Genomic DNA, 23,108 nt, shown 5'->3' on the forward strand with positions numbered 1-23,108 from the left:
CTACGGTCAAGCGGGATATCTCGTTGAACTCGGCACGGCCTAGAGATTATGTTTATGCCATTGCCTGCTCTCCGTGTCTTTGAGCACCGCCCTTTTTCACTCCATCCTTGCTGTGTGTGCGTGTGAGAGCTTTTCTTTGACATCTGTTGGGAGAAATGACTGATTTACAGTTCATGAGAGTTACCTAGTCACACATATGAAGTTTTGAAAAGATCTGACCTTTTTAACCCTTGGAAACTGCCACTGTGACACCATTAAAGGCACTTCCGGTTGGCACAGGAAGCTATAAGTAAACCCATGTCTTGATTGACAAGGAAACTTACAGAATCCTGAGTTTTAAGTCTTTAAGTTAAGAATTGACTGATCTACGATCTACACAGGGTTGAATGTAGTCATTTTCACCTTTGAAGGTTATGTACATCAAAACACCTTTTGGGTCAATTTAACCACTTCCGTTTGCTCCAGGAAGCTTAGAATCGACACAGGTAGACCTCATAGTGGTCTGATGGACTGTCATAGAAGACAGGTTCATTAGGCATTCATAACCCACATAGGCTTCAGGTTGAATTTAGAGGTGCAGGCAATGTATTCCTATGGGGAGAGAAGTCAATGCAAACTGTTTGATGTAAACACCTTCTTTTAACTGTTAAGGGTTAATGCCACAGGGTAAAGGTTAGGCTTGCACGGATCGGGAGGACCTTAGGAACGTACCTGAGGTCGAATTGTGCTTCTCACCCTAACGGTTCTCTCACTGTCACCCAAAAGCAAATGACATTGAGGGCCAGGCCTCATTTTGGTTCTGCTTTTTTTCAAGGTCACTGCACTCAGAGCGAGCTACGGTCAAGCGGGGCGTCTCGTTGAACTCGGCACAGTCTGGAGACTATGGTGATGCCATTTTTTGTGTTGATTTCAGAATGCCATTTTGGTGATGGTCCCTCTCCGTTTAAACATATTGCTAATGTACAAAAGTCAACTAGCAAGTCAGTGTCCACCAGTCAATTAGATGTCATTCTGACACCAAACTGATACCAATTGACACCAAACCCACTTTTTCCAACTCATTTAGAAGCTAACTATCACATATGTCAGAGCAGGCCCATAATTCACAGCGCCATTAGTTTAAAACATAATAAAAACGTAAAACACATAGTTACGTTCTAGCTACTTTTTAACTCTATCCTTGCTGTGTGTGTGTGTTACAGCTTTTCTTTGTGCCTTTAATTGGGTCACACTGTCTGTTTTGAAGGGTTAAAAAAGTCACATCTTTCCTAAACTTCATATGTGTGACTAGGTAAACCTCATGAACTGTAAATCAGTCATTTCTCCCAACAGATGTCAAAGAAAAGCTCTCACACACACACACAGCAAGGATGGAGTGAAAAAGTGCGGTGCTGAAAGACACAGAGAGCAGGCAATGGCATAAACATAATCTCTAGGCCGTGCCGAGTTCAACGAGATATCCCGCTTGACCGTAGCTCGCTCGGTCTGAGCGCAGCGACCATGAGAAAAGTAGGCCCAAAATGAAGCCTGCCCCACAACGTCATTTGCTTTTGGGTGACAGAGAGAGAACCGTTAGGGTGAGAAGCACAATTCGACCTCTTGTACGTTCCTAAGGTCCTCCCGATCCGTGCAAGCCTAACCTTGACCGTGTGGCATTAACCCTTAACTGTTAAAAGAAGGTGTTTACATCAAACAGTTTGCATTGACTTCTCTCCCCATAGGAATACATTGCCTGCACCCCTAAATTCAACCTGAAGTCTATATGGGTTATGAATGCCGTATGAACCTGTCTTTGGTAACAGTCCATCAGGCCAGTATGAGGTCTACCTGTGTTGATTCTAAGCTTCCTGGACCAACCGGAAGTGGTTAAAATCACCCTAAAAGTGTTTTTCCATTACCTGCCTGCAGATTGATAGACATAGTGCATTCAACCCTGTGTAAATCAGTCAATTCCTAACGTAAGGACTTAAAACTCGGGATTCTGTAAAAGCATACCCCAATGAGGATATGTGTTGACTTATAGCTTCCTGTGCCAACCGGAAGTGCCATAATTGGTGTCTCTTGGGCTGTTTCGAGGGGTTAAAAAAGTCCGATCTTTCCAAAACTTCATATATGTGATTAGGCAACCCCCATGAAAATCAGTCATTTTTCCCGTAAAATTTCAAAGGAAAACTAAATCACACACACAGCTTGGAAGTAGGGACCCATTGGGGTGCGTAGAGACATACACTGCCTGCATTAGTTAACCTTGTTGGAACTTTTAAAGAACCGTCAGACCTAGAGTTCCGAAACTTTAGAATCCTGTTCTAGACCTCAGGTCGATAGTGCGTGGTGAGTTACGTGGCTCTAGACGGTTCTCGGACCGAGAAACAGCTTCGTACATTTGCAATGACTTCAATTCATTTTTGCATCACGAAAATGGCGACATTTAGAAATGTCCCAGAGTTGCAAGACTAGGTGCATTGCGACCGCCTCGGCCCATAGAGACGGAACCCAACGTTTCTGTCCGATAGCTCATTCAAGGACCCCGCTCTAGCAAGTCATGGAAAAAGTGGATTTTCAGCACCAATTAGGGTTTTGCTTCGGACACCGAATGACCGATCGAGCCGAAACTTGGGATTCGGGGTCGCCTCAGCTAGGCCTACACATAACATAAGAAATGGACCCGCAGCTAGAACGTAACTACGTGTTTTATGTTTTGCATGTCAAATTTCATATGGTAAATGCCCATTGAACCATATTGCAAATGCACGTGCACTTGCAATATGATTCTATAGCAAAAAAACATCACCAAATGGACATGATGAAATCAACACAACGAGTGATGGAAAGGAACAACTATCACTGCCCGGCCATCCCGTGTTCCCATAGCGAGCATTAATATCAGAATGACCGGTAAATGCATTTACAACCATATTTTTATTTTTGGGTTACCAGGTGCCTATTTTCAATCACCATTTGCATAACAATGCGTATCCATCAGAATATTTTAAACAGTCCATAAAGCACTCAGGATGGCCCCCATAGATAGAGGGCTGTAGTAGGGTACTCCCGTAGCGGGCATGGACAATAGGAGTCCCGGTAAATGCATTTACAACCATATTTTTATTTTTGGGTTACCAGTTGCACAACAATGCACGTGCATTTGCAATATGATTCTATAGTGAAAAAAACATCACCAAATAGACATGATGAAATCAACACAACGGGTGATGGAGAGGTACAACTATCACTGCTCGGCCATCCTGTGTTCATCAGGCCAGCCAATTTTGCATTTCTGCAGGATTTTTGAGCATGTCAAATTTCATATGGTAAATGCCCATTGACCATATTGCAAATGCACGTGCACTTGCAATATGATTCAACAGTGAAAAAACATCACAAAATGGACATGATGAAGTCAACACAACGAGCGATGGAAAGGAACAACTATCACTGCCCGGCCATCCTGTGTTCCCATAGCGAGCATTAATATCAGAATGACCGGTAAATGCATTTACAACCATATTTTTATTTTTGGGTTACCAGTTGCACAACAATGCACGTGCACTTGCAATATGATTCTATAGTGAAAAAACATCACCAAATGGACATGATGAAATCAACACAACGAGTGATGGAAAGGTACAACTATCATTGCTCGGCCATCCTGTGTTCATCAGGCCAGTCAATTTTGCATTTTTGAGCATGTCAAATTTCATATGGTAAATGCCCATTGAACCATATTGCAAATGCACGTGCACTTGCAATATGATTCTATAGCAAAAAAACATCACCAAATGGACATGATGAAATCAACACAACGAGTGATGGAAAGGAACAACTATCACTGCCCGGCCATCCCGTGTTCCCATAGCGAGCATTAATATCAGAATGACCGGTAAATGCATTTACAACCATATTTTTATTTTTGGGTTACCAGGTGCCTATTTTCAATCACCATTTGCATAACAATGCGTATCCATCAGAATATTTTAAACAGTCCATAAAGCACTCAGGACGGCCCCCATAGATAGAGGGCTGTAGTAGGGTACTCCCGTAGCGGGCATGGACAATAGGAGTCCCGGTAAATGCATTTACAACCATATTTTTATTTTTGGGTTACCAGTTGCACAACAATGCACGTGCATTTGCAATATGATTCTATAGTGAAAAAACATCACCAAATGGACACGATGAAATCAACACAACGAGTGATGGAAAGGAACAACTATCACTGCCAGGCCATCCTGTGTTCATCAGGCCAGTCAATTTTGCATTCCTGCAGGATTTTTATAGCATGACAAAATTGTGATGGTACATGCCCATTGAACCATATTGCAAATGCACAGTGACTTTGCAAAAGTGAGAAAACATAAACAAATGGACATGATGAAATCAACACAACGAGTGATGGAAAGGTACAACTATCACTGCTCGGCCATCCTGTGTTCATCAGGCCAGTCAATTTTGCATTTTTGAGCATGTCAAATTTCATATGGCATTTGGCCCCCAAAAAAGTGACTTTTGACTTCCTATGAAATCATATTGTAAATGGACAAATCATATTCCTTTTTATGATAATAAAATACAACTAAAGTATGTTGATACAGTTCTTATACGTGTGTAATTGACACAAAATTTGAAAGAATTTCGAAAAACGGTCCAGAAAGCACTTTTTAAGGGTGTGTGAAGTTTTGTACAAAATTTTGACATTTTTGACTTTTGACTTCCTATGAAATCATATTGAAAATGGACAAAACATATTACTTATGCGCATGTAAAAAAATATATATATATGATAATAAAATTGGACAAAAGTATATTCATACAGTTCTTACACATGTGTAATTGAAAAAAAAATCGAAAGAATTTCGAAAAACGGTCCAGAAAGCACTTTTTTAAGGGGTGATAAGTTTTTGACAAAAAAAATCATTTTTTCAAAATTTTGCTTTTGGACGTTGACTTGGGTTACATTTCCAATATGAAAAACCATGCTGGAGCGGATTCGCCACCTGTTGAATTTTTAAAGTGTTACAACTGGCAATTGCCATATGGCATTTGCAATACACTTTGCATGAATCAACGCCGAATTGGGTGGTATTGGACAATGTGTATATGGTTTGTCCGATGCCAATGACTTCCCATTCATTTTTGTCCAATACAGGGGGGTCTTCCCTTCCAATAAGAAATTGTCCATTCATGCACTACTCCTCCTTAGCACAGAACAATGCACTAGGATTTCAACATTCAGAGCTTTTGTGTATTTATTCTGGCTAGTGACTTTGCAAAAGTGAGAAAACATAAACAAATGATGATGAGGATAGCTGCATCCTGGAAACTGTTGCTCATGATGTATTTGTCAGGAGTCATTGTATTTGTCCAAATCATTTCTCACAAGGCTGAAATATGTGCCCTCGCTTTGAAATGTTAGCAAGGTTTGTTTGTATTTCATCCAACTATCTGTGCTAAAAAGTGATGGCTACAGCATATGTAATTTCTTCCACTTTTTGAGTGACCCAAAGTTCAAGCTGCTTGTGATCAAGAAGGCAGTTCACCCAGGGCGAGGCTCAGCCATTGCACTCCGGCTGTGCTGACCCCTGCGAATTTCCCAAATGTGGAAATCTCGATTGCATAATTTATGGTAGTGGGGGACTGCGTTCGCGCTCTCCCCTGATGTCTTGTTTAATGATAAACTGTTGCTTGGCGCCAGGCTTGAGGAAGACTTGAGTCAACTGACCGGGCTTATGAAGATCTTTCAAGTCAGTTGTGAAAGAGATGTTGTGGACCAATCGAAAGGTGGAAACATTTGTCTGTAGCCAAACATTGTTGGCATTTTGTGGAAACATCATGTTGCGAAATGATGCAGCCCCATTGCGCTTCCAATATGAAATTGTCCATTCATGCACTACTCCTCCTTAGCACAGAACAATGCACTAGGATTTCAACATTCAGAGCTTTTGTGTATTTATTCTGGCTAGTAGGATAGCTGCATGGGAAACTGTTGCTCATGATGTATTTGTCAGGAGTCATTGTATTTGTCCGTTTTTTCTCACAAGGCTGAAATATATGCCCTCGCTTTGAAATGTTAGCAAGGTTTGTTTGTATTTCATCCAACTATCTGTGCTAAAAAGTGATGGCTACAGCATATGTAATTTCTTCCACTTTTTGAGTGACCCAAAGTTCAAGCTGCTTGTCTAATTGGTGAAAATGCAATGTCTGTTTATCAGACTCACTTTGACTTTAAATGGCGTACCAAGACTTGTTCCTTTGCTTACGGCCATACCAGCCTAAATATGCCCGATCTCGTCTGATCTCGGAAGCTAAGCAGGATCGGGCCTGGTTAGTACTTGGATGGGAGACTGCCTGGGAATACCAGGCGCTGCAAGCTTTTTGTCCACTAGGGTGTGCTCTTGCATGATTTCATCAGCAACACTGCTTTGTAGTAAGCATTTGATGCTGAATTTATTACGATCAAAGTTCCTTGTGCTGTCAGGGAGCCTTTGATTTATGAGACAAATAAGAATATCGTTACTGAATGCAGCTTGTGTGTGCTTGGTACTCCTTCGCCCTGTTCAAATGATCAAAGGAAATAATGCTGGTGAGGAGTGGAACTGGACTGATGTCTGATGGCCCTGTGTTTTCCATGGTGGAATTAGAACCCTTCTTTTACGGAGTAAATCAAAAGCACAAGAGAATGTGAGATGTTATCGATAATAAATCAATTGGTTTCATGCATTTGTCTGTGTGTGTGTGTGTGTCTGAATGTGATTGTATTTCGTCATATCGCATACATTTGTGATATCAGACAGGTTAAGATATTACAAAGTCATTGGTGATTTTTTTCTACAGTGTTGCATGATGGGAATCTCGTGCTTCACTGATATAGTCTAGTAAACAAAATAAACTACTTTTTCACCACTCTGCCTGCAAGTGCATTCCTAAACGGCATTTAACGCAGGTCGATGTGATGTGATATTATCAGAACACAAAGTGGTTACCGTCAGCCCAAAATGTTGGCACTGGAGAGAGTTGCCCTCCACTGATGTATTCAAGTCATACTTACCTGGCAAGGGAGATACTGTGATCAAGAAGGCAGTTCACCCAGGGCGAGGCTCAGCCATTGCACTCCGGCTGTGCTGACCCCTGCGAATTTCCCAAATGTGGAAATCTCGACTGCGTTCGCGCTCTCCCCTGATGTCTTGTTTAATGATAAACTGTTGCTTGGCGCCAGGCTTGAGGAAGACTTGAGTCTACTGACCGGGCTAATGAAGATCTTTCAAGTCAGTTGTGAAAGAGATGTTGTGGACCAATCGAAAGGTGGAAACATTTGTCTGTAGCCAAACATTGTTGGCATTTTGTGGAAACATCATGTTGCGAAATGATGCAGCCCCATTGCGCTTCCAATGTGAAATTGTCCATTCATGCACTACTCCTCCTTAGCACAGAACAATGCACTAGGATTTCAACATTCAGAGCTTTTGTGTATTTATTCTGGCTAGTAGGATAGCTGCATGGGAAACTGTTGCTCATGATGTATTTGTCAGGAGTCATTGTATTTGTCCGTTTTTTCTCACAAGGCTGAAATATATGCCCTCGCTTTGAAATGTTAGCAAGGTTTGTTTGTATTTCATCCAACTATCTGTGCTAAAAAGTGATGGCTACAGCATATGTAATTTCTTCCACTTTTTGAGTGACCCAAAGTTCAAGCTGCTTGTCTAATTGGTGAAAATGCAATGTCTGTTTATCAGACTCACTTTGACTTTAAATGGCGTACCAAGACTTGTTCCTTTGCTTACGGCCATACCAGCCTAAATATGCCCGATCTCGTCTGATCTCGGAAGCTAAGCAGGATCGGGCCTGGTTAGTACTTGGATGGGAGACTGCCTGGGAATACCAGGCGCTGCAAGCTTTTTGTCCACTAGGGTGTGCTCTTGCATGATTTCATCAGCAACACTGCTTTGTAGTAAGCATTTGATGCTGAATTTATTACGATCAAAGTTCCTTGTGCTGTCAGGGAGCCTTTGATTTATGAGACAAATAAGAATATCGTTACTGAATGCAGCTTGTGTGTGCTTGGTACTCCTTCGCCCTGTTCAAATGATCAAAGGAAATAATGCTGGTGAGGAGTGGAACTGGACTGATGTCTGATGGCCCTGTGTTTTCCATGGTGGAATTAGAACCCTTCTTTTACGGAGTAAATCAAAAGCACAAGAGAATGTGAGATGTTATCGATAATAAATCAATTGGTTTCATGCATTTGTCTGTGTGTGTGTGTGTGTCTGAATGTGATTGTATTTCGTCATATCGCATACATTTGTGATATCAGACAGGTTAAGATATTACAAAGTCATTGGTGATTTTTTTTCTACAGTGTTGCATGATGGGAATCTCGTGCTTCACTGATATAGTCTAGTAAACAAAATAAACTACTTTTTCACCACTCTGCCTGCAAGTGCATTCCTAAACGGCATTTAACGCAGGTCGATGTGATGTGATATTATCAGAACACAAAGTGGTTACCGTCAGCCCAAAATGTTGGCACTGGAGAGAGTTGCCCTCCACTGATGTATTCAAGTCATACTTACCTGGCAAGGGAGATACTGTGATCAAGAAGGCAGTTCACCCAGGGCGAGGCTCAGCCATTGCACTCCGGCTGTGCTGACCCCTGCGAATTTCCCAAATGTGGAAATCTCGACTGCGTTCGCGCTCTCCCCTGATGTCTTGTTTAATGATAAACTGTTGCTTGGCGCCAGGCTTGAGGAAGACTTGAGTCTACTGACCGGGCTAATGAAGATCTTTCAAGTCAGTTGTGAAAGAGATGTTGTGGACCAATCGAAAGGTGGAAACATTTGTCTGTAGCCAAACATTGTTGGCATTTTGTGGAAACATCATGTTGCGAAATGATGCAGCCCCATTGCGCTTCCAATGTGAAATTGTCCATTCATGCACTACTCCTCCTTAGCACAGAACAATGCACTAGGATTTCAACATTCAGAGCTTTTGTGTATTTATTCTGGCTAGTAGGATAGCTGCATGGGAAACTGTTGCTCATGATGTATTTGTCAGGAGTCATTGTATTTGTCCGTTTTTTCTCACAAGGCTGAAATATATGCCCTCGCTTTGAAATGTTAGCAAGGTTTGTTTGTATTTCATCCAACTATCTGTGCTAAAAAGTGATGGCTACAGCATATGTAATTTCTTCCACTTTTTGAGTGACCCAAAGTTCAAGCTGCTTGTCTAATTGGTGAAAATGCAATGTCTGTTTATCAGACTCACTTTGACTTTAAATGGCGTACCAAGACTTGTTCCTTTGCTTACGGCCATACCAGCCTAAATATGCCCGATCTCGTCTGATCTCGGAAGCTAAGCAGGATCGGGCCTGGTTAGTACTTGGATGGGAGACTGCCTGGGAATACCAGGCGCTGCAAGCTTTTTGTCCACTAGGGTGTGCTCTTGCATGATTTCATCAGCAACACTGCTTTGTAGTAAGCATTTGATGCTGAATTTATTACGATCAAAGTTCCTTGTGCTGTCAGGGAGCCTTTGATTTATGAGACAAATAAGAATATCGTTACTGAATGCAGCTTGTGTGTGCTTGGTACTCCTTCGCCCTGTTCAAATGATCAAAGGAAATAATGCTGGTGAGGAGTGGAACTGGACTGATGTCTGATGGCCCTGTGTTTTCCATGGTGGAATTAGAACCCTTCTTTTACGGAGTAAATCAAAAGCACAAGAGAATGTGAGATGTTATCGATAATAAATCAATTGGTTTCATGCATTTGTCTGTGTGTGTGTGTGTGTCTGAATGTGATTGTATTTCGTCATATCGCATACATTTGTGATATCAGACAGGTTAAGATATTACAAAGTCATTGGTGATTTTTTTCTACAGTGTTGCATGATGGGAATCTCGTGCTTCACTGATATAGTCTAGTAAACAAAATAAACTACTTTTTCACCACTCTGCCTGCAAGTGCATTCCTAAACGGCATTTAACGCAGGTCGATGTGATGTGATATTATCAGAACACAAAGTGGTTACCGTCAGCCCAAAATGTTGGCACTGGAGAGAGTTGCCCTCCACTGATGTATTCAAGTCATACTTACCTGGCAAGGGAGATACTGTGATCAAGAAGGCAGTTCACCCAGGGCGAGGCTCAGCCATTGCACTCCGGCTGTGCTGACCCCTGCGAATTTCCCAAATGTGGAAATCTCGATTGCATAATTTATGGTAGTGGGGACTGCGTTCGCGCTCTCCCTGATGTCTTGTTTAATGATAAACTGTTGCTTGGCGCCAGGCTTGAGGAAGACTTGAGTCTACTGACCGGGCTAATGAAGATCTTTCAAGTCAGTTGTGAAAGAGATGTTGTGGACCAATCGAAAGGTGGAAACATTTGTCTGTAGCCAAACATTGTTGGCATTTTGTGGAAACATCATGTTGCGAAATGATGCAGCCCCATTGCGCTTCCAATGTGAAATTGTCCATTCATGCACTACTCCTCCTTAGCACAGAACAATGCACTAGGATTTCAACATTCAGAGCTTTTGTGTATTTATTCTGGCTAGTAGGATAGCTGCATGGGAAACTGTTGCTCATGATGTATTTGTCAGGAGTCATTGTATTTGTCCGTTTTTTTCTCACAAGGCTGAAATATATGCCCTCGCTTTGAAATGTTAGCAAGGTTTGTTTGTATTTCATCCAACTATCTGTGCTAAAAAGTGATGGCTACAGCATATGTAATTTCTTCCACTTTTTGAGTGACCCAAAGTTCAAGCTGCTTGTCTAATTGGTGAAAATGCAATGTCTGTTTATCAGACTCACTTTGACTTTAAATGGCGTACCAAGACTTGTTCCTTTGCTTACGGCCATACCAGCCTAAATATGCCCGATCTCGTCTGATCTCGGAAGCTAAGCAGGATCGGGCCTGGTTAGTACTTGGATGGGAGACTGCCTGGGAATACCAGGCGCTGCAAGCTTTTTGTCCACTAGGGTGTGCTCTTGCATGATTTCATCAGCAACACTGCTTTGTAGTAAGCATTTGATGCTGAATTTATTACGATCAAAGTTCCTTGTGCTGTCAGGGAGCCTTTGATTTATGAGACAAATAAGAATATCGTTACTGAATGCAGCTTGTGTGTGCTTGGTACTCCTTCGCCCTGTTCAAATGATCAAAGGAAATAATGCTGGTGAGGAGTGGAACTGGACTGATGTCTGATGGCCCTGTGTTTTCCATGGTGGAATTAGAACCCTTCTTTTACGGAGTAAATCAAAAGCACAAGAGAATGTGAGATGTTATCGATAATAAATCAATTGGTTTCATGCATTTGTCTGTGTGTGTGTGTGTGTCTGAATGTGATTGTATTTCGTCATATCGCATACATTTGTGATATCAGACAGGTTAAGATATTACAAAGTCATTGGTGATTTTTTTCTACAGTGTTGCATGATGGGAATCTCGTGCTTCACTGATATAGTCTAGTAAACAAAATAAACTACTTTTTCACCACTCTGCCTGCAAGTGCATTCCTAAACGGCATTTAACGCAGGTCGATGTGATGTGATATTATCAGAACACAAAGTGGTTACCGTCAGCCCAAAATGTTGGCACTGGAGAGAGTTGCCCTCCACTGATGTATTCAAGTCATACTTACCTGGCAAGGGAGATACTGTGATCAAGAAGGCAGTTCACCCAGGGCGAGGCTCAGCCATTGCACTCCGGCTGTGCTGACCCCTGCGAATTTCCCAAATGTGGAAATCTCGACTGCGTTCGCGCTCTCCCCTGATGTCTTGTTTAATGATAAACTGTTGCTTGGCGCCAGGCTTGAGGAAGACTTGAGTCTACTGACCGGGCTAATGAAGATCTTTCAAGTCAGTTGTGAAAGAGATGTTGTGGACCAATCGAAAGGTGGAAACATTTGTCTGTAGCCAAACATTGTTGGCATTTTGTGGAAACATCATGTTGCGAAATGATGCAGCCCCATTGCGCTTCCAATGTGAAATTGTCCATTCATGCACTACTCCTCCTTAGCACAGAACAATGCACTAGGATTTCAACATTCAGAGCTTTTGTGTATTTATTCTGGCTAGTAGGATAGCTGCATGGGAAACTGTTGCTCATGATGTATTTGTCAGGAGTCATTGTATTTGTCCGTTTTTTCTCACAAGGCTGAAATATATGCCCTCGCTTTGAAATGTTAGCAAGGTTTGTTTGTATTTCATCCAACTATCTGTGCTAAAAAGTGATGGCTACAGCATATGTAATTTCTTCCACTTTTGAGTGACCCAAAGTTCAAGCTGCTTGTCTAATTGGTGAAAATGCAATGTCTGTTTATCAGACTCACTTTGACTTTAAATGGCGTACCAAGACTTGTTCCTTTGCTTACGGCCATACCAGCCTAAATATGCCCGATCTCGTCTGATCTCGGAAGCTAAGCAGGATCGGGCCTGGTTAGTACTTGGATGGGAGACTGCCTGGGAATACCAGGCGCTGCAAGCTTTTTGTCCACTAGGGTGTGCTCTTGCATGATTTCATCAGCAACACTGCTTTGTAGTAAGCATTTGATGCTGAATTTATTACGATCAAAGTTCCTTGTGCTGTCAGGGAGCCTTTGATTTATGAGACAAATAAGAATATCGTTACTGAATGCAGCTTGTGTGTGCTTGGTACTCCTTCGCCCTGTTCAAATGATCAAAGGAAATAATGCTGGTGAGGAGTGGAACTGGACTGATGTCTGATGGCCCTGTGTTTTCCATGGTGGAATTAGAACCCTTCTTTTACGGAGTAAATCAAAAGCACAAGAGAATGTGAGATGTTATCGATAATAAATCAATTGGTTTCATGCATTTGTCTGTGTGTGTGTGTGTGTCTGAATGTGATTGTATTTCGTCATATCGCATACATTTGTGATATCAGACAGGTTAAGATATTACAAAGTCATTGGTGATTTTTTTTCTACAGTGTTGCATGATGGGAATCTCGTGCTTCACTGATATAGTCTAGTAAACAAAATAAACTACTTTTTCACCACTCTGCCTGCAAGTGCATTCCTAAACGGCATTTAACGCAGGTCGATGTGATGTGATATTATCAGAACACAAAGTGGTTACCGTCAGCCCAAAATGTTGGCACTGGAGAGAGTTGCCCTCCACTGATGTATTCAAGTCATACTTACCTGGCAAGGGAGATACTGTGATCAAGAAGGCAGTTCACCCAGGGCGAGGCTCAGCCATTGCACTCCGGCTGCGAATTTCCCAAATGTGGAAATCTCGATTGCATAATTTATGGTAGTGGGGGACTGCGTTCGCGCTCTCCCCTGATGTCTTGTTTAATGATAAACTGTTGCTTGGCGCCAGGCTTGAGGAAGACTTGAGTCTACTGACCGGGCTAATGAAGATCTTTCAAGTCAGTTGTGAAAGAGATGTTGTGGACCAATCGAAAGGTGGAAACATTTGTCTGTAGCCAAACATTGTTGGCATTTTGTGGAAACATCATGTTGCGAAATGATGCAGCCCCATTGCGCTTCCAATGTGAAATTGTCCATTCATGCACTACTCCTCCTTAGCACAGAACAATGCACTAGGATTTCAACATTCAGAGCTTTTGTGTATTTATTCTGGCTAGTAGGATAGCTGCATGGGAAACTGTTGCTCATGATGTATTTGTCAGGAGTCATTGTATTTGTCCGTTTTTTCTCACAAGGCTGAAATATATGCCCTCGCTTTGAAATGTTAGCAAGGTTTGTTTGTATTTCATCCAACTATCTGTGCTAAAAAGTGATGGCTACAGCATATGTAATTTCTTCCACTTTTTGAGTGACCCAAAGTTCAAGCTGCTTGTCTAATTGGTGAAAATGCAATGTCTGTTTATCAGACTCACTTTGACTTTAAATGGCGTACCAAGACTTGTTCCTTTGCTTACGGCCATACCAGCCTAAATATGCCCGATCTCGTCTGATCTCGGAAGCTAAGCAGGATCGGGCCTGGTTAGTACTTGGATGGGAGACTGCCTGGGAATACCAGGCGCTGCAAGCTTTTTGTCCACTAGGGTGTGCTCTTGCATGATTTCATCAGCAACACTGCTTTGTAGTAAGCATTTGATGCTGAATTTATTACGATCAAAGTTCCTTGTGCTGTCAGGGAGCCTTTGATTTATGAGACAAATAAGAATATCGTTACTGAATGCAGCTTGTGTGTGCTTGGTACTCCTTCGCCCTGTTCAAATGATCAAAGGAAATAATGCTGGTGAGGAGTGGAACTGGACTGATGTCTGATGGCCCTGTGTTTTCCATGGTGGAATTAGAACCCTTCTTTTACGGAGTAAATCAAAAGCACAAGAGAATGTGAGATGTTATCGATAATAAATCAATTGGTTTCATGCATTTGTCTGTGTGTGTGTGTGTGTCTGAATGTGATTGTATTTCGTCATATCGCATACATTTGTGATATCAGACAGGTTAAGATATTACAAAGTCATTGGTGATTTTTTTTCTACAGTGTTGCATGATGGGAATCTCGTGCTTCACTGATATAGTCTAGTAAACAAAATAAACTACTTTTTCACCACTCTGCCTGCAAGTGCATTCCTAAACGGCATTTAACGCAGGTCGATGTGATGTGATATTATCAGAACACAAAGTGGTTACCGTCAGCCCAAAATGTTGGCACTGGAGAGAGTTGCCCTCCACTGATGTATTCAAGTCATACTTACCTGGCAAGGGAGATACTGTGATCAAGAAGGCAGTTCACCCAGGGCGAGGCTCAGCCATTGCACTCCGGCTGTGCTGACCCCTGCGAATTTCCCAAATGTGGAAATCTCGATTGCATAATTTATGGTAGTGGGGGACTGCGTTCGCGCTCTCCCCTGATGTCTTGTTTAATGATAAACTGTTGCTTGGCGCCAGGCTTGAGGAAGACTTGAGTCTACTGACCGGGCTAATGAAGATCTTTCAAGTCAGTTGTGAAAGAGATGTTGTGGACCAATCGAAAGGTGGAAACATTTGTCTGTAGCCAAACATTGTTGGCATTTTGTGGAAACATCATGTTGCGAAATGATGCAGCCCCATTGCGCTTCCAATGTGAAATTGTCCATTCATGCACTACTCCTCCTTAGCACAGAACAATGCACTAGGATTTCAACATTCAGAGCTTTTGTGTATTTATTCTGGCTAGTAGGATAGCTGCATGGGAAACTGTTGCTCATGATGTATTTGTCAGGAGTCATTGTATTTGTCCGTTTTTTCTCACAAGGCTGAAATATATGCCCTCGCTTTGAAATGTTAGCAAGGTTTGTTTGTATTTCATCCAACTATCTGTGCTAAAAAGTGATGGCTACAGCATATGTAATTTCTTCCACTTTTTGAGTGACCCAAAGTTCAAGCTGCTTGTCTAATTGGTGAAAATGCAATGTCTGTTTATCAGACTCACTTTGACTTTAAATGGCGTACCAAGACTTGTTCCTTTGCTTACGGCCATACCAGCCTAAATATGCCCGATCTCGTCTGATCTCGGAAGCTAAGCAGGATCGGGCCTGGTTAGTACTTGGATGGGAGACTGCCTGGGAATACCAGGCGCTGCAAGCTTTTTGTCCACTAGGGTGTGCTCTTGCATGATTTCATCAGCAACACTGCTTTGTAGTAAGCATTTGATGCTGAATTTATTACGATCAAAGTTCCTTGTGCTGTCAGGGAGCCTTTGATTTATGAGACAAATAAGAATATCGTTACTGAATGCAGCTTGTGTGTGCTTGGTACTCCTTCGCCCTGTTCAAATGATCAAAGGAAATAATGCTGGTGAGGAGTGGAACTGGACTGATGTCTGATGGCCCTGTGTTTTCCATGGTGGAATTAGAACCCTTCTTTTACGGAGTAAATCAAAAGCACAAGAGAATGTGAGATGTTATCGATAATAAATCAATTGGTTTCATGCATTTGTCTGTGTGTGTGTGTGTGTCTGAATGTGATTGTATTTCGTCATATCGCATACATTTGTGATATCAGACAGGTTAAGATATTACAAAGTCATTGGTGATTTTTTTTCTACAGTGTTGCATGATGGGAATCTCGTGCTTCACTGATATAGTCTAGTAAACAAAATAAACTACTTTTTCACCACTCTGCCTGCAAGTGCATTCCTAAACGGCATTTAACGCAGGTCGATGTGATGTGATATTATCAGAACACAAAGTGGTTACCGTCAGCCCAAAATGTTGGCACTGGAGAGAGTTGCCCTCCACTGATGTATTCAAGTCATACTTACCTGGCAAGGGAGATACTGTGATCAAGAAGGCAGTTCACCCAGGGCGAGGCTCAGCCATTGCACTCCGGCTGTGCTGACCCCTGCGAATTTCCCAAATGTGGAAATCTCGATTGCATAATTTATGGTAGTGGGGACTGCGTTCGCGCTCTCCCTGATGTCTTGTTTAATGATAAACTGTTGCTTGGCGCCAGGCTTGAGGAAGACTTGAGTCTACTGACCGGGCTAATGAAGATCTTTCAAGTCAGTTGTGAAAGAGATGTTGTGGACCAATCGAAAGGTGGAAACATTTGTCTGTAGCCAAACATTGTTGGCATTTTGTGGAAACATCATGTTGCGAAATGATGCAGCCCCATTGCGCTTCCAATGTGAAATTGTCCATTCATGCACTACTCCTCCTTAGCACAGAACAATGCACTAGGATTTCAACATTCAGAGCTTTTGTGTATTTATTCTGGCTAGTAGGATAGCTGCATGGGAAACTGTTGCTCATGATGTATTTGTCAGGAGTCATTGTATTTGTCCGTTTTTTCTCACAAGGCTGAAATATATGCCCTCGCTTTGAAATGTTAGCAAGGTTTGTTTGTATTTCATCCAACTATCTGTGCTAAAAAGTGATGGCTACAGCATATGTAATTTCTTCCACTTTTTGAGTGACCCAAAGTTCAAGCTGCTTGTCTAATTGGTGAAAATGCAATGTCTGTTTATCAGACTCACTTTGACTTTAAATGGCGTACCAAGACTTGTTCCTTTGCTTACGGCCATACCAGCCTAAATATGCCCGATCTCGTCTGATCTCGGAAGCTAAGCAGGATCGGGCCTGGTTAGTACTTGGATGGGAGACTGCCTGGGAATACCAGGCGCTGCAAGCTTTTTGTCCACTAGGGTGTGCTCTTGCATGATTTCATCAGCAACACTGCTTTGTAGTAAGCATTTGATGCTGAATTTATTACGATCAAAGTTCCTTGTGCTGTCAGGGAGCCTTTGATTTATGAGACAAATAAGAATATCGTTACTGAATGCAGCTTGTGTGTGCTTGGTACTCCTTCGCCCTGTTCAAATGATCAAAGGAAATAATGCTGGTGAGGAGTGGAACTGGACTGATGTCTGATGGCCCTGTGTTTTCCATGGTGGAATTAGAACCCTTCTTTTACGGAGTAAATCAAAAGCACAAGAGAATGTGAGATGTTATCGATAATAAATCAATTGGTTTCATGCATTTGTCTGTGTGTGTGTGTGTGTCTGAATGTGATTGTATTTCGTCATATCGCATACATTTGTGATATCAGACAGGTTAAGATATTACAAAGTCATTGGTGATTTTTTTCTACAGTGTTGCATGATGGGAATCTCGTGCTTCACTGATATAGTCTAGTAAACAAAATAAACTACTTTTTCACCACTCTGCCTGCAAGTGCATTCCTAAACGGCATTTAACGCAGGTCGATGTGATGTGATATTATCAGAACACAAAGTGGTTACCGTCAGCCCAAAATGTTGGCACTGGAGAGAGTTGCCCTCCACTGATGTATTCAAGTCATACTTACCTGGCAAGGGAGATACTGTGATCAAGAAGGCAGTTCACCCAGGGCGAGGCTCAGCCATTGCACTCCGGCTGTGCTGACCCCTGCGAATTTCCCAAATGTGGAAATCTCGATTGCATAATTTATGGTAGTGGGGACTGCGTTCGCGCTCTCCCTGATGTCTTGTTTAATGATAAACTGTTGCTTGGCGCCAGGCTTGAGGAAGACTTGAGTCTACTGACCGGGCTAATGAAGATCTTTCAAGTCAGTTGTGAAAGAGATGTTGTGGACCAATCGAAAGGTGGAAACATTTGTCTGTAGCCAAACATTGTTGGCATTTTGTGGAAACATCATGTTGCGAAATGATGCAGCCCCATTGCGCTTCCAATGTGAAATTGTCCATTCATGCACTACTCCTCCTTAGCACAGAACAATGCACTAGGATTTCAACATTCAGAGCTTTTGTGTATTTATTCTGGCTAGTAGGATAGCTGCATGGGAAACTGTTGCTCATGATGTATTTGTCAGGAGTCATTGTATTTGTCCGTTTTTTCTCACAAGGCTGAAATATATGCCCTCGCTTTGAAATGTTAGCAAGGTTTGTTTGTATTTCATCCAACTATCTGTGCTAAAAAGTGATGGCTACAGCATATGTAATTTCTTCCACTTTTTGAGTGACCCAAAGTTCAAGCTGCTTGTCTAATTGGTGAAAATGCAATGTCTGTTTATCAGACTCACTTTGACTTTAAATGGCGTACCAAGACTTGTTCCTTTGCTTACGGCCATACCAGCCTAAATATGCCCGATCTCGTCTGATCTCGGAAGCTAAGCAGGATCGGGCCTGGTTAGTACTTGGATGGGAGACTGCCTGGGAATACCAGGCGCTGCAAGCTTTTTGTCCACTAGGGTGTGCTCTTGCATGATTTCATCAGCAACACTGCTTTGTAGTAAGCATTTGATGCTGAATTTATTACGATCAAAGTTCCTTGTGCTGTCAGGGAGCCTTTGATTTATGAGACAAATAAGAATATCGTTACTGAATGCAGCTTGTGTGTGCTTGGTACTCCTTCGCCCTGTTCAAATGATCAAAGGAAATAATGCTGGTGAGGAGTGGAACTGGACTGATGTCTGATGGCCCTGTGTTTTCCATGGTGGAATTAGAACCCTTCTTTTACGGAGTAAATCAAAAGCACAAGAGAATGTGAGATGTTATCGATAATAAATCAATTGGTTTCATGCATTTGTCTGTGTGTGTGTGTGTGTCTGAATGTGATTGTATTTCGTCATATCGCATACATTTGTGATATCAGACAGGTTAAGATATTACAAAGTCATTGGTGATTTTTTTTCTACAGTGTTGCATGATGGGAATCTCGTGCTTCACTGATATAGTCTAGTAAACAAAATAAACTACTTTTTCACCACTCTGCCTGCAAGTGCATTCCTAAACGGCATTTAACGCAGGTCGATGTGATGTGATATTATCAGAACACAAAGTGGTTACCGTCAGCCCAAAATGTTGGCACTGGAGAGAGTTGCCCTCCACTGATGTATTCAAGTCATACTTACCTGGCAAGGGAGATACTGTGATCAAGAAGGCAGTTCACCCAGGGCGAGGCTCAGCCATTGCACTCCGGCTGTGCTGACCCCTGCGAATTTCCCAAATGTGGAAATCTCGATTGCATAATTTATGGTAGTGGGGGACTGCGTTCGCGCTCTCCCCTGATGTCTTGTTTAATGATAAACTGTTGCTTGGCGCCAGGCTTGAGGAAGACTTGAGTCTACTGACCGGGCTAATGAAGATCTTTCAAGTCAGTTGTGAAAGAGATGTTGTGGACCAATCGAAAGGTGGAAACATTTGTCTGTAGCCAAACATTGTTGGCATTTTGTGGAAACATCATGTTGCGAAATGATGCAGCCCCATTGCGCTTCCAATGTGAAATTGTCCATTCATGCACTACTCCTCCTTAGCACAGAACAATGCACTAGGATTTCAACATTCAGAGCTTTTGTGTATTTATTCTGGCTAGTAGGATAGCTGCATGGGAAACTGTTGCTCATGATGTATTTGTCAGGAGTCATTGTATTTGTCCGTTTTTTCTCACAAGGCTGAAATATATGCCCTCGCTTTGAAATGTTAGCAAGGTTTGTTTGTATTTCATCCAACTATCTGTGCTAAAAAGTGATGGCTACAGCATATGTAATTTCTTCCACTTTTTGAGTGACCCAAAGTTCAAGCTGCTTGTCTAATTGGTGAAAATGCAATGTCTGTTTATCAGACTCACTTTGACTTTAAATGGCGTACCAAGACTTGTTCCTTTGCTTACGGCCATACCAGCCTAAATATGCCCGATCTCGTCTGATCTCGGAAGCTAAGCAGGATCGGGCCTGGTTAGTACTTGGATGGGAGACTGCCTGGGAATACCAGGCGCTGCAAGCTTTTTGTCCACTAGGGTGTGCTCTTGCATGATTTCATCAGCAACACTGCTTTGTAGTAAGCATTTGATGCTGAATTTATTACGATCAAAGTTCCTTGTGCTGTCAGGGAGCCTTTGATTTATGAGACAAATAAGAATATCGTTACTGAATGCAGCTTGTGTGTGCTTGGTACTCCTTCGCCCTGTTCAAATGATCAAAGGAAATAATGCTGGTGAGGAGTGGAACTGGACTGATGTCTGATGGCCCTGTGTTTTCCATGGTGGAATTAGAACCCTTCTTTTACGGAGTAAATCAAAAGCACAAGAGAATGTGAGATGTTATCGATAATAAATCAATTGGTTTCATGCATTTGTCTGTGTGTGTGTGTGTGTCTGAATGTGATTGTATTTCGTCATATCGCATACATTTGTGATATCAGACAGGTTAAGATATTACAAAGTCATTGGTGATTTTTTTTCTACAGTGTTGCATGATGGGAATCTCGTGCTTCACTGATATAGTCTAGTAAACAAAATAAACTACTTTTTCACCACTCTGTCTGCAAGTGCATTCCTAAACGGCATTTAACGCAGGTCGATGTGATGTGATATTATCAGAACACAAAGTGGTTCCCGTTAGCCCAAAATGTTGGCACTGGAGAGAGTTGCCCTCCACTGATGTATTCAAGTCATACTTACCTGGCAAGGGAGATACTGTGATCAAGAAGGCAGTTCACCCAGGGTGAGGCTCAGCCATTGCACTCCGGCTGTGCTGACCCCTGCGGAAATCTCGATTGCATAATTTATGGTAGTGCTCTCCCCTGATGTCTTGTTTAATGATAAGCTGTTGCTTGGTGCCAGGCTTGAGGAAGACTTGAGTCAACTGACCGGGCTTATGAAGATCTTTCAAGTCAGTTGTGAAAGAGATGTTGTGGACCAATCGAAAGGTGGAAACATTTGTCTGTAGCCAAACATTGTTGGCATTTTGTGGAAACATCATGTTGCGAAATGATGCAGCCCCATTGCGCTTCCAATATGAAATTGTCCATTCATGCACTACTCCTCCTTAGCACAGAACAATGCACTAGGATTTCAACATTCAGAGCTTTTGTGTATTTATTCTGGCTAGTAGGATAGCTGCATGGGAAACTGTTGCTCATGATGTATTTGTCAGGAGTCATTGTATTTGTCCGTTTTTTCTCACAAGGCTGAAATATATGCCCTCGCTTTGAAATGTTAGCAAGGTTTGTTTGTATTTCATCCAACTATCTGTGCTAAAAAGTGATGGCTACAGCATATGTAATTTCTTCCACTTTTTGAGTGACCCAAAGTTCAAGCTGCTTGTCTAATTGGTGAAAATGCAATGTCTGTTTATCAGACTCACTTTGACTTTAAATGGCGTACCAAGACTTGTTCCTTTGCTTACGGCCATACCAGCCTAAATATGCCCGATCTCGTCTGATCTCGGAAGCTAAGCAGGATCGGGCCTGGTTAGTACTTGGATGGGAGACTGCCTGGGAATACCAGGCGCGCAAGCTTTTTGTCCACTAGGGTGTGCTCTTGCATGATTTCATCAGCAACACTGCTTTGTAGTAAGCATTTGATGCTGAATTTATTACGATCAAAGTTCCTTGTGCTGTCAGGGAGCCTTTGATTTATGAGACAAATAAGAATATCGTTACTGAATGCAGCTTGTGTGTGCTTGGTACTCCTTCGCCCTGTTCAAATGATCAAAGGAAATAATGCTGGTGAGGAGTGGAACTGGACTGATGTCTGATGGCCCTGTGTTTTCCATGGTGGAATTAGAACCCTTCTTTTACGGAGTAAATCAAAAGCACAAGAGAATGTGAGATGTTATCGATAATAAATCAATTGGTTTCATGCATTTGTCTGTGTGTGTGTGTGTGTCTGAATGTGATTGTATTTCGTCATATCGCATACATTTGTGATATCAGACAGGTTAAGATATTACAAAGTCATTGGTGATTTTTTTCTACAGTGTTGCATGATGGGAATCTCGTGCTTCACTGATATAGTCTAGTAAACAAAATAAACTACTTTTTCACCACTCTGCCTGCAAGTGCATTCCTAAACGGCATTTAACGCAGGTCGATGTGATGTGATATTATCAGAACACAAAGTGGTTACCGTCAGCCCAAAATGTTGGCACTGGAGAGAGTTGCCCTCCACTGATGTATTCAAGTCATACTTACCTGGCAAGGGAGATACTGTGATCAAGAAGGCAGTTCACCCAGGGCGAGGCTCAGCCATTGCACTCCGGCTGTGCTGACCCCTGCGAATTTCCCAAATGTGGAAATCTCGATTGCATAATTTATGGTAGTGGGGGACTGCGTTCGCTCTCCCCTGATGTCTTGTTTAATGATAAACTGTTGCTTGGCGCCAGGCTTGAGGAAGACTTGAGTCTACTGACCGGGCTAATGAAGATCTTTCAAGTCAGTTGTGAAAGAGATGTTGTGGACCAATCGAAAGGTGGAAACATTTGTCTGTAGCCAAACATTGTTGGCATTTTGTGGAAACATCATGTTGCGAAATGATGCAGCCCCATTGCGCTTCCAATGTGAAATTGTCCATTCATGCACTACTCCTCCTTAGCACAGAACAATGCACTAGGATTTCAACATTCAGAGCTTTTGTGTATTTATTCTGGCTAGTAGGATAGCTGCATGGGAAACTGTTGCTCATGATGTATTTGTCAGGAGTCATTGTATTTGTCCGTTTTTTCTCACAAGGCTGAAATATATGCCCTCGCTTTGAAATGTTAGCAAGGTTTGTTTGTATTTCATCCAACTATCTGTGCTAAAAAGTGATGGCTACAGCATATGTAATTTCTTCCACTTTTTGAGTGACCCAAAGTTCAAGCTGCTTGTCTAATTGGTGAAAATGCAATGTCTGTTTATCAGACTCACTTTGACTT

General features: G+C 42.1%; 16 non-coding genes and 7 pseudogenes across 16 annotated transcripts; all 23 read left to right on the plus strand.

The window, feature by feature from the left end:
- Positions 1-5,500: 5,500 nt before the first annotated feature.
- On the plus strand, positions 5,501-5,655 carry LOC135570501 (U1 spliceosomal RNA; annotated as a pseudogene).
- A 596-nt stretch (positions 5,656-6,251) lies between these two features.
- Positions 6,252-6,370, plus strand: LOC135570335 (5S ribosomal RNA). The gene has a single exon (XR_010463520.1). It is a non-coding gene; the product is annotated as a 5S ribosomal RNA (ribosomal RNA).
- A 667-nt stretch (positions 6,371-7,037) lies between these two features.
- LOC135570512 (U1 spliceosomal RNA) lies at positions 7,038-7,163 on the plus strand (annotated as a pseudogene).
- A 609-nt stretch (positions 7,164-7,772) lies between these two features.
- LOC135570472 (5S ribosomal RNA) lies at positions 7,773-7,891 on the plus strand. Its single transcript, XR_010463538.1, has one exon. It is a non-coding gene; the product is annotated as a 5S ribosomal RNA (ribosomal RNA).
- Positions 7,892-8,559: 668 nt separating this feature from the next.
- Positions 8,560-8,685, plus strand: LOC135570523 (U1 spliceosomal RNA; annotated as a pseudogene).
- Positions 8,686-9,294: 609 nt separating this feature from the next.
- LOC135570485 (5S ribosomal RNA) lies at positions 9,295-9,413 on the plus strand. Its single transcript, XR_010463546.1, has one exon. It is a non-coding gene; the product is annotated as a 5S ribosomal RNA (ribosomal RNA).
- A 667-nt stretch (positions 9,414-10,080) lies between these two features.
- Positions 10,081-10,242, plus strand: LOC135570482 (U1 spliceosomal RNA). The gene has a single exon (XR_010463543.1). It is a non-coding gene; the product is annotated as a U1 spliceosomal RNA (small nuclear RNA).
- Positions 10,243-10,839: 597 nt separating this feature from the next.
- On the plus strand, positions 10,840-10,958 carry LOC135570540 (5S ribosomal RNA). The gene has a single exon (XR_010463554.1). It is a non-coding gene; the product is annotated as a 5S ribosomal RNA (ribosomal RNA).
- Positions 10,959-11,625: 667 nt separating this feature from the next.
- LOC135570534 (U1 spliceosomal RNA) lies at positions 11,626-11,751 on the plus strand (annotated as a pseudogene).
- A 608-nt stretch (positions 11,752-12,359) lies between these two features.
- Positions 12,360-12,478, plus strand: LOC115121288 (5S ribosomal RNA). Its single transcript, XR_003862300.2, has one exon. It is a non-coding gene; the product is annotated as a 5S ribosomal RNA (ribosomal RNA).
- A 668-nt stretch (positions 12,479-13,146) lies between these two features.
- On the plus strand, positions 13,147-13,298 carry LOC115121289 (U1 spliceosomal RNA; annotated as a pseudogene).
- A 596-nt stretch (positions 13,299-13,894) lies between these two features.
- Positions 13,895-14,013, plus strand: LOC115116818 (5S ribosomal RNA). Its single transcript, XR_003861599.1, has one exon. It is a non-coding gene; the product is annotated as a 5S ribosomal RNA (ribosomal RNA).
- Positions 14,014-14,681: 668 nt separating this feature from the next.
- On the plus strand, positions 14,682-14,845 carry LOC115116952 (U1 spliceosomal RNA). Its single transcript, XR_003861633.1, has one exon. It is a non-coding gene; the product is annotated as a U1 spliceosomal RNA (small nuclear RNA).
- Positions 14,846-15,441: 596 nt separating this feature from the next.
- LOC135570452 (5S ribosomal RNA) lies at positions 15,442-15,560 on the plus strand. Its single transcript, XR_010463524.1, has one exon. It is a non-coding gene; the product is annotated as a 5S ribosomal RNA (ribosomal RNA).
- Positions 15,561-16,228: 668 nt separating this feature from the next.
- Positions 16,229-16,390, plus strand: LOC135570483 (U1 spliceosomal RNA). Its single transcript, XR_010463544.1, has one exon. It is a non-coding gene; the product is annotated as a U1 spliceosomal RNA (small nuclear RNA).
- A 596-nt stretch (positions 16,391-16,986) lies between these two features.
- On the plus strand, positions 16,987-17,105 carry LOC135570453 (5S ribosomal RNA). The gene has a single exon (XR_010463526.1). It is a non-coding gene; the product is annotated as a 5S ribosomal RNA (ribosomal RNA).
- Positions 17,106-17,772: 667 nt separating this feature from the next.
- LOC135570484 (U1 spliceosomal RNA) lies at positions 17,773-17,934 on the plus strand. The gene has a single exon (XR_010463545.1). It is a non-coding gene; the product is annotated as a U1 spliceosomal RNA (small nuclear RNA).
- Positions 17,935-18,530: 596 nt separating this feature from the next.
- On the plus strand, positions 18,531-18,649 carry LOC135570455 (5S ribosomal RNA). The gene has a single exon (XR_010463528.1). It is a non-coding gene; the product is annotated as a 5S ribosomal RNA (ribosomal RNA).
- A 668-nt stretch (positions 18,650-19,317) lies between these two features.
- On the plus strand, positions 19,318-19,481 carry LOC135570478 (U1 spliceosomal RNA). The gene has a single exon (XR_010463540.1). It is a non-coding gene; the product is annotated as a U1 spliceosomal RNA (small nuclear RNA).
- Positions 19,482-20,077: 596 nt separating this feature from the next.
- Positions 20,078-20,196, plus strand: LOC135570459 (5S ribosomal RNA). The gene has a single exon (XR_010463531.1). It is a non-coding gene; the product is annotated as a 5S ribosomal RNA (ribosomal RNA).
- Positions 20,197-20,864: 668 nt separating this feature from the next.
- Positions 20,865-20,991, plus strand: LOC135570561 (U1 spliceosomal RNA; annotated as a pseudogene).
- A 602-nt stretch (positions 20,992-21,593) lies between these two features.
- LOC135570469 (5S ribosomal RNA) lies at positions 21,594-21,711 on the plus strand (annotated as a pseudogene).
- Positions 21,712-22,378: 667 nt separating this feature from the next.
- On the plus strand, positions 22,379-22,540 carry LOC135570489 (U1 spliceosomal RNA). Its single transcript, XR_010463549.1, has one exon. It is a non-coding gene; the product is annotated as a U1 spliceosomal RNA (small nuclear RNA).
- Positions 22,541-23,108: the final 568 nt, after the last annotated feature.

Source organism: Oncorhynchus nerka, linkage group LG3 (assembly GCF_034236695.1).
Source record: "Oncorhynchus nerka isolate Pitt River linkage group LG3, Oner_Uvic_2.0, whole genome shotgun sequence".
Classification (NCBI taxonomy): Eukaryota; Metazoa; Chordata; class Actinopteri; order Salmoniformes; family Salmonidae; genus Oncorhynchus; species Oncorhynchus nerka.